Genomic DNA, 12,082 nt, shown 5'->3' on the forward strand with positions numbered 1-12,082 from the left:
CAAGAGCAAACAAGTATAAGGCCTAAAAATAAAACTTTATTGAAAATACTGTAAAAACAATTCGTAAAGTGAAATTGATACCACAAGATGTAGGGGATGAATGGAAAATGTAAATATATAATATATTTTTTAATACATTTTAGTGGTGACATTTATCGTTATTTAATCATGTGAGCCTATATATTTATGTGATCTATTGTTATAACTTATATATTTACATTTTCCGCTCACCTCCTATATCTTGTACCAATCTCAATTTATCCTTCTTGACCTCTCTGCCGCCTTCGACACTGTTGACCACCATCTCCTTCTCTCTATGCTCCATTCTATCGGCCTAAAAGACACTGTTCTTTCCTGGTTCACTTCCTATCTTTCTGGCCGTTCGTTCAGTGTATCATTTGCTGGCTCCACATCTTCTCCTCTTCCTCTCACTGTTGGGGTCCCTCAAGGTTCAGTCCTCTGCCCTCTTCTTTTCTCCCTCTACACTGCCTCAATTGGAATGACCATCAGTAGATTTGGCTTCCAGTACCATCTTTATGCTGATGACACACAGCCATACACCTCATCCCCTGAGCTCACTCCCGCTGTACTACAGAACACAAGCAACTGCCTGACTGCAGTTTGCAATATCATGTCTTCTCTCTATCTGAAACTTAACCTTTCAAAAACTGAACTTCTTCTTTTCCCTCCATCTCCCAACCTTCCTAAACCTGACATCTCCCTCTCTGTGTGTGGCACCACAATAACTCCTAGGCAGCAAGCCCGCTGTCTGGGTGTTATACTTGACACTGGTCTCTCCTTCACCTCCCACATACAATCTCTTGCCCGCACCTGCCGCTTGCACCTCAAGAACATCTCTAGAATCCGACCCTTTTTCACAATGAAACGACAAAAACCCTCACCGTGGCCCTGATCCACTCTCGCCTTGACTACTGTAACTCTCTATTAATTGGTCTCCCCCTAACTAGACTTTCTCCTCTACAGTCCATCCTTAATGCAGCAGCCAGGGTCACCTATCTGGCTAACCGCTACTTGGATGCCTCTGCTCTGTTCCAGTCATTGCACTGGCTGCCCATATATCATAGGATCCAATTCAAATTGCTTTTTTCACCCACAAAGCTCTCCACAGTGCGGCACCCCCCTACATCTCCACCCTCCTTTCTGTCTATCACCCCACCCGTTCTCTATGCTCTGCAAACAACTTTCGACTAACATCCACACTGATTTGAACCTCCCACTCCTGGATCCAAGACTTCTTCTGAGCTGCACCAACCCTCTGGAACGCTCTACCCCAAGAAGTTAGGAGAAATCACAACTTACTCAGCTTCAGACGCACCCTAAAGACGCATCTTTTTAGGGCGGCCTATCACACTCCCTAATCAGATTCGATTCACATAGTCCCTCTACATCTTCTCACAACATAACTCCACATCAAACTCCATGGCACCCAAATGCATCTCAAGGCTCTGGCCAACTGGTCCAGGAAACCATTATCTATCCCCCATTTCCGTGAGATGGCTGGATTGTCATTGTAAATAAGCTCTTGTACCTTTCCCCCCCATATCTCATTGTAGATTGTAAGCTCTCATGAGCAGGGTTGTCTTTTTTTTCCCCTCTAAATATTGTATTTTCTATAACTGTTACTTGTTTGTATATGATCCTCCTGAATTGTAAAGCGCTGCGGAATATTTAAGCGCTATAGAAATAAAGATTATTATTATTATAATTTTTATTATTATGAATTGTTTTTACAGTCTATTTTCAATAAAGTTAGTGTACAATACTACAGGGGTGGTCCATCCAAAAGTAGGTGCACAGAGCAGGCAGCAGCAGATCTGTGAAACTGGCTCAGTTGCCCTTAGCATCCAAAAGTAGGTGCACAGAGCAGGCAGCAGCAGTTCTGTGAAACTGGCTCAGTTGCCCTTAGCATTAGCAACCAATCAGATTCCTCCTTTCATTTCCAACGAGTGTGTGAGGAATGAAAAGTGGAATCTGATTGGTTGCTAAGGGCTGAAAAGTGGAATCTGATTGGTTGCTAAGGGCAACTAAGCCAGTTTCACACATCTGCTGCTTGTCCACCTACTACTTTTGGACAAAAAAACCCTGTATGGTTTCTGGAATGAAGTAGTGTGCTTGTTGTGCCGTAGCAGCAGACTTCCATTTACCATTTTGGGTGAACTGCTGCTCCAGAAGCTGTCCCATATTGTGTTGTGTGAAGATGTAAGATGGAAGAAGAGAGAGCAACGTGCGAGCAAGAATCACGATATTCTGACATGCGACAATGGTTTGACAAAGAGCTGACTGACATGCGAGCCAATGCTGCTAAAATTGTGTTTTCCTGACGGAATCCACGTACGAAAAGCTAGTGAATGATGTGGCAAAGGCTAAAATGACTACTAAGATGGAACCATGGGACTATTGGCTGCTGAAATGTTATGATGTTATGATAGTAGAAACCAAAAGTAAGCTAATTTATCCTGTTAAAAAGGGCATCAGTGCTATCCAGTTTTACCTGAGAGATTCAGAACTATTTGATATAATTCACAACGCTCATTTGGTCATTGGCCATGGAGGATGGGACAGAATATTGAAAGAGCTTGCACCCAAATACAAGAAAATTACCCGTCATGATATTGAACTTTATCTTCAGCTTTGTGAGCTATGTCAGAAGAAACAAAAAGGTGTAAAGAAAGGCATTGCAGTGAAGCCTATGGTATTTTCTGATTTCAATTCGCGCTGTCAGGTGAATCTAATCGACTTTCAGTCCCATCCTGATAAGGACTACATGTTTATAATGGTGTACCAGGATCATCTCACCAAGTTTGTGGTTCTCAGGCCTCTCAAAACAAAGACAGCGGAAGAAGTAGCTTACAACTTGATAGACATATTTAGTTTGCTTGGTGCACCATCGATTTTACAGTCCGACAACGGTCGGGAATTTTTGAATAAAGTGGTCAGCAGCCTGAAGGAATACTGATCCACTCGGAGGATTGTACATGGGAAGCCGCGCCACTTGCAAAGCCAGCGAAATGTCGAAAGAGCTAACCAAGACATCGAAAATATGCTGTCTACTTGGATGCAAGATGAAAAAAATAACTGCTGGAGTGAGGGAATACAGTTCGTCCAACTTAAGAACACCTTACGAAGCTCTCTTTGGCTGCAAAGTTAAAGTGGGTCTCACAACATCTCACCTACCCCAAGATATTTTACAAAGTATACAGACAGAGGAAGAACTGGAAAATATAATAGAAAGTGTCCAATCAATACAGATAGAAGAAACAGACCACACTGTAGAAGAGACTGAGGTTACTGCGGAAACCACTGGTGAGAATTCAATCCATGATGAAGGAAACCAAAGTAACAGGGAAGACGTGCATGGTAAAGAATCCTCTTTTTCTGCCACATGTGTGTGCTTAAAGGAAAGCAGCGGCGCCCATACGTGCCGAAAGTGCGGATGAAACGTTCATGCGATCTGTGGACACGCTAATCAAGATGATGATGGTGAGGAAATGGAAGGTTATGGGGTCAATATTTGGTGCCTTTTTTGCTTCAAATGCACTAGACAGTAAGGGTACCGTCACATTTTAGCGACGCAGCAGCGATCCCACCAGCGATCTGACCTGGTCAGGATCGCTGCTGCGTCGCTACATGGTCGCTGGTGAGCTGTCAAACAGGCAGATCTCACCAGCGACCAGTAACCAGCCCCCAGCCAGCAGCGACGTGCAAGCGACGCTGCGCTTGCACGGAGCCGGCATCTGGAAGCTGCGGACACTGGTAACTAAGGTAAACATCGGGTATGGTTACCCAATGTTTACCTTAGTTACCAGCGCACACCGCTTAGCTTTGCATGTGCAGGGAGCAGGAGCTGGCACTGGCAGCGTGAGAGCTGCGGAGGCTGGTAACCTAGGTAAATATCGGGTATCCACCTTGGTTACCCGATGTTTACCTTGGTTACAGCTTACCACAGGCTGTCAGACGCCGGCTCCTGCTCCCTGCACATTCAGGATTGTTGCTCTCTCGCTGTCACACACAGCGATGTGTGCTTATCAGCGGGAGAGCAACAATAAAAAAAACGAACCTGGGCTGTGTGTAACGAGCAGCGATCTCGCAGCAGGGGCCAGATCGCTGCTCAGTGTCACACACAGCGAGATCGCTAATGAGGTCACTGCTGCGTCACAAAAAACGTGACTCAGCAGCGATCTCAGTAGCGATCTTGCTGTGTGTGAAGTACCCCTAAGAGACAATCAAAAAGGAATCTAGAAGTACAGGCCAAGAAAATGAAAATGGACACTGAAAAATAATTTCATTCTTCATCTTTGTGGGACACTGTGCGGGTTCCTATCCCTGATGTAGACAAGGGACGCGGTGATCCGCGAAATCTGCTAGCAGTTTTTATGGATTTGACAGAATACGGCTTTTACCGACTCGGAACGGTGCGAGGAATTTTGAACCAACTCTATGCAAGATCACAATTCAGTGTTTGTCAAAAGGGCTTGCTCAAGGTTCAGCAGCATGTAGCAGCTGCTGCATACCTCCCAACCATCCTGGATTCTGCGGGACTGTCCCGATTTGAGGGCTCTCTCCTGTAGTCCTGCTGCTCATAGCTGTTGTCTTGGCTCCTCCCATCAGTGAAGTGAATAAATTAACTCAGTTCAGTGTATAAGTGAAATTCTCATCTGCTCAGATTATTCAGCTAGATAGATAGATACATTATAGATAGATATATAGATAGATGATAGATAGATACATGATAGATAGATAGATAGATACATGATAGATATATAGATAGAGAGATACATGATAGATACATGATAGATAGATAGATAGATAGATAGGTGGATAGATACTGCATCTTTTTGTAGGTGAAGAAAAGAGATTCATTTGTTACCATAAAACTACTATAAAGAAATTAGAAAAAAAAATACATTTAATATATCCAGCAGCCCCTGGCTGTCCTAGCTATTGAGCCAAAAGGAATTATGATGTCAGAGGAAGAAGTTTATACTGTGAACCTACAATACTGCGTCTTACACAACAGATTCCAAAGGACGTAGAGCTCCATTGTAAAGAGCAGTATCTCTATCTCATGTATTCTACAGGGAGAGGAAAAGAGAATTTTCTTTCTTCTAATAAAAATACTAAAAATTATAAAAAAAATTAGAATAATATAATTTTGATTGCACTTTTTCTAACATAATAAACATCACAAATTAGCAAATAACGTGGACATATTTGATATCCCTGTAATCATCACAACCCAAACAACACAGCGATCTGATTATGGGATTGGAAAATGTCGTAATAAGAAATGGTGCAATTTATTATTTTTCTTTATTAAAACCCATAACAAATGTATTAAAAATGAATCACTGAGGCCATTTTTACACGTAGTGTAAATGCTACCTTTTTTTCTACCGGTGTCCGCACCACAAGTGCAATGACAATCTTCTCTGATTATTGCATGTTTGTGGTATTTTTTATGCATTGTCCTCCTTATTTGATACATGTTTGTTACAGATATGAATCCTGGAGCTTCTAAAGAAAAAAAACACCAAAACCGCACAGTTGAACACTGTCTTTAGTAGAGATGAGCGAACCGGTCGCGGTTCGGCTGGAGCTTGGTTCGCCGAACGGAGGTTGCATTCGAGTTCGGTTCGGCGAACCAATTCGGCGAACCACTCGAACCCCATAGGAAACAATGGGAGGCAATCACAAACACATAAAAACACCTAGAAAACACCCTCAAAGGTGTCCAAAAGGTGACAAACCTTCACAACACAACACAAACACATGGGAAAGGGACAAGGACATATACTAATGCGAAAACAAAACAGCTGGACAAGGAAAAAGAGGAGGAGACACAGATATATGAGTATATGCAAGGGAACATCAATGCCATTACTGTGCAACTTGAGCCCTGCTCATTTTAGGCTTCCAATCTCGATAAATTGCCTGAGCTCACCACGTACGCCTTGGGGATCTTGTCGTGTCCCGCAGCCAGCGTTCTCTCGGAACATGTCCTCAGTGCTGCTGGGGGTGTGCTGACAGATAAGCACATGCGTCTGTCCACTGACAATGTGGACATACTAACGTTCACCAAAATGAGGAATTCATGGGTCACAGAGGACTTTTCTTCCCCTGGGTCATCCAGGGGAGGCAAAAGGCACGCGTATTTTTGAGAGTGCTTCATGCAAAGCATCTTTTTCATTTTGAAAAGGGGGGTCAACTGATGCCAGTCAAGTGGGGTGTGTGTGGCCCAATTAGTGGAAACGAGGGAGACTGTAGTTGGAGTCCCCTCGCTGTGTTTCTAATAGAACCAAGATGAACAAGTCATGGCTCTCAGAGGACTTTTCTTCCCCTGGGTCATCCAGGGGAGGCGAAAGGCACACGTATTTTTGAGAGTGCTTCATGCAAAGCATCTTTTTCATTTTGAAAAGGGGGGTCAACTGATGCCAGTCAAGTGGGGTGTGTGTGGCCCAATTAGTGGAAACGAGGGAGACTGTGGTTGGAGTCCCCTTGCTGTGTTTCTAAAAGAACCAAGATGAACAAGTCATGGCTCTCAGAGAACTTTTCTTCCCCTGGGTCATCCAGGGGAGGCGAAAGGCACGCGTATTTTTGAGAGTGCTTCATGCAAAGCATCTTTTTCATTTTGAAAAGGGGGGTCAACTGATGCCAGTCAAGTGGGGTGTGTGTGGCCCAATTAGTGGAAACGAGGGAGACTGTGGTTGGAGTCCCCTCACTGTGTTTTACATGTTTTTTGAAGGGCATGAGATGCCTAAGAGGTTGAGTTTCAGCATCTGCAACTTGTTGGCTACAGAAAGGTTGCCTTTACACCCTTTTGAGACCGAGGATTTTTGAGACCTTATGCCCATTGCAGTGCCCCAAGAGCCGATGGCCATTCGCCACTCCTTCTCCAAGAAAGGCGCGCTACCACAGCAGGTCACACACAGCATCACCGATTCCTTGAGAAAGCCTGTGTGTGACAGGGTGCATTTCACCACAGATACTTGGACCAGTAAGCATGGACAGGGGAATTACATGTTGCTGACTGGGCACTGGGTAACTATAGTGAGAGATGGAGAAGGGTCTGCTGTACAAGTCTTTTTGTCCCCACGAGTTGTGTGTCAATCCTTCCTCTGTATGTACAAGTTCCTCCACTGCTTCTGCCTCCTCAACCTTGTGTGGGTCCTCCACCTCGGCCCAAACCCTGTGTGGTCAGGCCACCCTTCCTTGTAACTGCGCCCAAGGAATCCCACACACCTCCTTACTATGCTGGCAGCAGAGCTCAACAGCATGATGCGGTCGACTCTTTAATTAGAAATGTCTGGGAAATGTGAGTCACACCGCTGAGGAGTTGTGGACGGTAAGCTCTGGAGAGTGAGACCGAGTTTCATCAATGGTTGTCTCCACTCAACCAGCAGCCAGGGAAGGCCGGGTGCGACAATGATGCAAACCAGTCTGAGGCCCTTCTTCAGGGCAATGTGACACACGTGCCTTGTATGGCTCATGTGTTGAACCTGGTTGTCCAGCAATTTTTAAACCACTATCCCGGCCTACATGGCCTTTTTCAGAGGGCACGAAGTAATGTCTGCCTGGATCGACACACTCAGACGGGCTGTAAAGGATAGGCTAGAGGGAAGCCACTCACCAAGCTGGACCCCCAGAACCCTGAAACCCTTTAACCCCTATACAGTGATTTGGAATTACACAGGGCCCAAGTTGATCAATACCTGTGGAAGGCTGCAGTTCCAGAGAATAGTAGTCAGGCAGGGTCAAAACATTAACTGAGGAAGAGGAACAGAATGGGATGGCCAGGACTTAATCAGAAAACAAGCAGAGGTGAAATGCGGATCGGTTAACGAGGTACATAAACAGCAAGCAGGAAAAGTAGTCAGGTAACAAGCACACAGAATCATAAAACTGAACTGGGGGTAACAGTAACAAGAGGTTCATAGCTTTGTCTGGCAGTGGTCTGCAGACAGTATGAGCTTAAAAAAGGTTTTGGTGTATTCCCATTGGTTGTAGCTGAATGATGGTACTTCATCTGTGAGATACCCACTACCTACATTCAGCCTGTGGTTCTGTATCTGTCAAGGTAACGCAGCCCAGTGGGTGAGCATAACCTGCGTCCACCTGCGCCGCTGGCATCGACTCCTTTCCCATCATCATCACTATGCACGAAAGGAACACGTTGTCACCTGGCGACCGGAGTACAAATTGATTGAGCGGACTCATGTGGTGACTTAACAGCCGTGTGCGGCAATGATGCAAACCTGGCTGCGGGCCTTCGTCAGGGCAATGTGACACACGTGCCTTGTATGGCTCACGTGTTGAATATGATTCTCCAGCATTTTTTAAAACACCATCCCGGCCTACATGGCCTTGTGCAGCGGGCACGCTCGCTATGTGCGCACTTCCATCATTTGCACCCAGCAGCTGAACAACTTTCATCGCTCCAGAAGTCTTTTGGTCTGGCGGGTCAACGCCTGAAATGCGATGTTCCGACACGCAGGAATTTGAATCTGCACATGTTGCAGGGTCTGTGGCAGTACCGCAGAGCCCTGCTGAAATACGTTATGACGTATACCCTAGCCTAACTTGATCCAGAGGTGGTGCAGATCACGCTGCTGGAATGGTGTCAGATCAAGGACCTATGCACCCTTCTACACAGTTTACAAATGTCAACGAAGATGTTTAGCACTGGCGATGACATTCTCAGCGTGACAATTCTTGTCATTTACATGATGGAGCACACTGTAAGCATTATTCGGAGTCAGGTGTTGGGACAAGAGGAAGGGGAGGAAGTACAGGAGGAGTCATATGCAGAAGGGATAACAAGATCTACAAGGTCCAGACGGTCAGCGGCACCTAGGCGGCAGTCATGGGACGGTGGGGGAGAGGGATTAACAAGGGCGCATAGAATCAGCAAAACTGTTGAGGAAGGTACAGGAGCCCATAAAGAAATGGAGGACGAACTGGCGATGGTCATGGAAGACTCAGCAGATGAGTGAGAGCTTGCTCACATTTCGGTTGTGCGAGGTTGGGGGGAGAGGGCAGAGGAAGGAGGCACGATTTTCACCTCTCCGCCACCAACACAGCAAGGACTTGGTCCTCTTGGATGCACAAGACACATGAGTGCCTTCTTGCTGGACTACCTACAACATGACCCTCGGATTGTACGAATTCGAAGTAATGCTGACTACTGGGTTGCCACACTGTTAGATCCCCGGTACAACACAAAATTTTGCAAAGTAATTCCGGCCATAGAAAGGGACGCACGTATGCAGGAGTATCAGCAGAAGGTGGTACGTAATCTTAGATTTGCTTTTCCACTAAACACCTGTGCTGCACAGAGTGAATCAAAATGCTTTGTCATGGATAGGAGGAAATGGTCTTTTACTTGTCCAGATCTGAGGGACCGAGGGCTGCCTGCTGTGCTGAGATGGCATTGAGTACGGTGTCCCTGCAGAGTTGCACTTTTGGTCATATACAGAATGAGTTGAAAAAGGACAGATGCTGGTGGAAAGGGGAACAGGTGTGTTGGAAAGGGGAAAAAAGTTTGTGTCTGTGGGTTTGGTGGTTAAGCAACAGTAACATTTGCTGAAGATACCACATGTGTTATGGTGGGAATGGCAGATTTGGATAAGGTGGTATATACAGTGCCTACAAGTAGTATTCAACCCCCTGCAGATTTAGCAGGTTTACACATTCGGAATTAACTTGGCATTGTGACATTTGGACTGTAGATCAGCCTGGAAGTGTGAAATGCACTGCAGCAAAAAAGAATGTTATTTCTTTTTTTAAATTGTGAAAAGTTTATTCAGAGGGTCATTTATTATTCAACTCCTCAAACCACAAGAATTCTGTTTGGTTCCCGTAAAGTATTAAGAAGTATTTCAGCCACAAAGAACAATGAGCTTCACATGTTTGGATTAATTATCTCTTTTTCCAGCCTTTTCTGACTAATTAAGACCCTCCCCAAACTTGTGAACAGCACTCATACTTGGTCAACATGAGAAAGACAAAGGAGCATTCCAAGGCCATCAGAGACAAGATCGTGGAGGGTCACAAGGCTGGCAAGGTACAAAACCCTTTCCAAGGAGTTGGGCCTACCTGTCTCCACTGTTGGGAGCATCATCCGGAATTGAAGGCTTATGGAACTACTGTTTGCCTTCCACGGCCTGGACAGCCTTTGAAAGTTTCCTCCCGTGCCGAGGCCAGGCTTGTCCGAAGAGTCAAGGCTAACCCAAGGACAACAAGGAAGGAGTTTCGGGAAGATCTTATGGCAGTGGGGACATTGGTTTCAGTCAATACCATAAGTAACGTTCTCCACCGCAATGGTCTCCGTTCCAGACGAGCCCGTAAGGTACCTTTACTTTCAAAGCGTCATGTCAAGGCTCGTCTACAGTTTGCTCATGATCACTTGGAGGACTCTGAGACAGACTGGTTCAAGGTTCTCTGGTCTAATGAGACCAAGATCGAGATCTTTGGTGCCAACCACACACGTGACGTTTGGAGACTGGATGGCACTGCATACGACTCCAAGAATACCATCCCTACAGTCAAGCATGGTGGTGGCAGCATCATGCTGTGGGGCTGTTTCTCAGCCAAGGGGCCTGGCCATCTGGTCCGCATCCATGGGAAGATGATAGCACGGCCTAACTGGAGATTTTGGCCAAGAACCTCCGCTCCTCCATCAAGGATCTTAAGATGGGTCGTCATTTCATCTTCCAACAAGACAACGACCCAAAACACACAGCCAAGAAAACCAAGGCCTGGTTCAAGAGGGAAAAAATCAAGGTGTTGCAGTGGCCTAGTCAGTCTCCTGACCTTAACCCAATTGAAAACTTGTGGAAGGAGCTCAAGATTAAAGTCCACATGAGACACCCAAAGAACCTAGATAACTTGGAGAAGATCTGCATGGAGGAGTGGGCCAAGATAACTCCAGAGACCTGTGCCGGCCTGATCAGGTCTTATAAAAGACGATTATTAGCTGTAATTGCAAACAAGGGTTATTGCACAAAATATTAAACCGAGGGGTTGAATAATAATTGACCCACACTTTTATGTTGAAAATTTATTAAAATTTAACTAAGCAACATAACTTGTTAGTTTGTAAGATTTATGCATCTGTTAATAAATCCTGCTCTTGTTTGAAGTTTGCAGGCTCTAACTTATTTGCATCTTATCAAACCTGCTAAATCTGCAGGGGGTTGAATACTGCTTGTAGGCACTGTACTATGTTACCGCTATATAAAAAAATTAAGAAGAAAAGAAAGAGAAAGGTATATATCCCCATCGCCAGTCGGTGTCCACCGTGCTCCCAGATAGAAAAGGAGAGGCTGGCAGCTGGAAGGTGGAGGATATAGAGCTGAGTGGCTATGAAACTAACAGTAGCCTGAAACGAGTTAGACGCCGCTCAGATCTGGAGAGTGGGAGCCCTGTTAGCGTCACAGGGTCCACACACCCACCCAGCCCAGGAACTCCCTGTTAACAACACAGGTGTCAGGTTTCCGGGATTTCCAGTTCTCTTTTGAAAGAGCTTGCCCTCGGTTAACATGGAGTTTGCTGTTCTGTTGCCCTACTTCCTGTCCAGCTGCTTAAAAGGCCGCCTCTAAGCCTAGTCCAGTGCCTGAGTATACTGCTTGCTGTGTGCTCCTGCTTTGCTGCTCCTATTTCCTGATTGACATTTGGATCCTCCTGAAGACAACCGACACCGACTCTGGACTTTACCCGGTTTCATCAAGCTGTGCCCGGACTCCGTCTGCCGTCTTTGGTCAGCACTTCTGCCCGGTTCCTTCCGGTTCGTAACCTCTGGACTTTCATTCCGTACGGACAGTCCTGGACTTTACCTATTGCCCCTTGTGTCCCGGCTGCTGCGCATTTAGGCCTTCCGGGGTGATTGCCAGACAGTCCCTGTATAGGGGTTCGCTCTTGGTGGTCTCCCTGGGGGAGTCCGGTGCGTGGCCCCGGGAATTCCCTTCGCTCCCATCCGGGAAGGTATTTCTTGTGTTATTGTTCTACTGTGTTTGTTCCATTTGTGTACCTATCGTTGGTTACGTATTATAAATATCTCTGCACC

General features: G+C 45.7%; 1 pseudogene; it reads left to right on the forward strand.

Annotated features, from left to right (window-relative positions):
- Window positions 1-2,389: 2,389 nt before the first annotated feature.
- LOC142312692 (KRAB-A domain-containing protein 2-like) lies at window positions 2,390-3,458 on the forward strand (annotated as a pseudogene).
- Window positions 3,459-12,082: the final 8,624 nt, after the last annotated feature.

Source organism: Anomaloglossus baeobatrachus, chromosome 5, assembly GCF_048569485.1.
Source record: "Anomaloglossus baeobatrachus isolate aAnoBae1 chromosome 5, aAnoBae1.hap1, whole genome shotgun sequence".
NCBI lineage: Eukaryota > Metazoa > Chordata > Amphibia > Anura > Aromobatidae > Anomaloglossus > Anomaloglossus baeobatrachus.